Source organism: Pinus tabuliformis, chromosome 8 (genome assembly GCF_031772625.1).
Source record: "Pinus tabuliformis cultivar Carrire ecotype Pingquan chromosome 8, CPIR1, whole genome shotgun sequence".
In the NCBI taxonomy this organism is placed as follows: domain Eukaryota; kingdom Viridiplantae; phylum Streptophyta; class Pinopsida; order Pinales; family Pinaceae; genus Pinus; species Pinus tabuliformis.
The window spans coordinates 1,795,163,608-1,795,165,658 of NC_142294.1; positions in this window are offsets into that span (position 1 = coordinate 1,795,163,608).

Here is a 2,051-nt window from a genome sequence, read left to right on the forward strand (position 1 = left end):
TTATTGATCTTGCTCAATTCGATTAAGCTTCCACTAAATTGTTTGTAGAAGTAGATCAAGTGTTTTGCTTTAGTACATTGCATTACCAGGTGATCTATAGGTGGGAAATTTCTACATGGTATCAGAGCTAGCTGATTTGTAGAAAAAGTTCTACATGGTATTAGAACTAGCTGATTTGTAGAAAAATTCGACAAAATTCTATATTTTGGTGTTTCTTGATATATCTAATAGGTTCTACAGTATGAAGTAATCAACACCAATATGGTTGCCATCAAGTCGAAAGGGGGGTATTGTTGGCATTATGGTACAGGTTTTTTCCTTGATGGAAACTCACTCACAGGTCAGTACAAATATGATAAAGGGAAACTCACATTGTAATAGGTCAATTCAGAGGTAATAGGGAAATGGTTCAGAAGTAAAGGTCGTAGCCTTCTATAGGCCAATGACTACGTACTGGTAAAACATATCGGCTAGTACAAGAGCTAGGGGGTTGTAGCTCCCTTCCAGTAGAAGCTGGAGAATGAGAGAAGGTTGTAGCCTTCTGCATGTGGGTGTCTGTGTACTAGTATGATTCTACACTAGTACAAGATTGTAAATAGATTTTATTTATATTAAAAGAAGACAGAGATGATATCAGTAGGTGGTTTTTCACCCGCATTTGGTTTACACCTTAAATATTGGTGTTCATGTGTGTTTCTTATGTGTGATCGTTTATTATGTTATTACTGCATATAGTTACCATTTAATAAAGTATTGATACATTGATTAAACATCAACACATGACAAATTAATTGAATCATAAGCTCACTGGATATATGTAGCTTGCCTTAATAATAGTTTCATGCACACGTGAGTTCACTTCACTAAAGTAGCGAATATAAATATGGTTATGAAATTAAAAGTTGTTGAATTGTAAATACTGATTCACCCTCCATCTCAGTATTATTCGCAACAATCACACCCATAGGGAGTGAAATCATCCATATAATCGTCTATGCAGTCATGGACTAGCACTGTAAAGATGCTCAGGACTTCCATTTGAAAAGTGGGAGGGGCATTACATAATCTAAAAGGAAGGAATGTATAAGAAAAGGTACCCCAAGGACAAGTGAAGGTGGTTTTATCTTGGTCCTTTGGGCTGATATGGATCTAATTGTAACCACTTAATCCATCTAGGAAAGAGAAGAACTTATTTCCTACAAGACCATCCAAGACTTGATCAATGAAAGGTAGAGGGAAATAGTCTTTTTTGGTGGCCTTTTTTAACTCTCTATAGTCCACATAGATCCTCCATTTTCCATTCATCTTTGGGACAAGAACCAAAGGAAACACCCACTCACTATCTAAGATGGGGCAAATCAACCTTGCATCCAAAAAAATTTGCAGTTCTTCTTTAACTATGTCTTTGAGGGTTGGGTTCATTCTCCTCTAAGGTTGGCACACTGGATTGCAGCCTTCTTGATGTAAATGTGATGAGTACACACAGAATGTTTCACTCCCTTCATTTCCTTATAACTATAGGCAAAGGCATCTAGATGCTCTCTTACCTTGTCACATAACTCCTTTTCCTGATGTGCAAAGAGGGAGGGGTTGATTTCAATGTTCTATCTAGACCAAATTCTATCACGTTGACATGATTAGGACTCGATTCAACTAGCCATAAATCAGTCCAGGGGTTATCTTCAACTTTATTTATTAACTCATCAAGAGACATGGTGTTGGGGGGTTGATTATAGAGGATTTTATCAATCAAGTCATCTTCATCAGGTTCCCCCCCCCCCCCCCCCCCCCCATTGTAGAATCTAGGGTACATATTGGGTAAGATGTCGTAGAGTAGACTTCATCTTCCTCCTCCTCTTCCAACCATAAAGGTAAGTCATGCTCTAGAGATGATTAAGTAGGAGGGTACAAGACCAATTGTTTGGACAAATGCCCATTTTTAATGGTCATATTCCCATCCCTCTAACTTATGTAAGTATCAATAGTGACTAGCCATGGCATTCCAAGGAAGTGAGGATAACCATTAAACTTGGTCTTAGGTTGGAGAAATA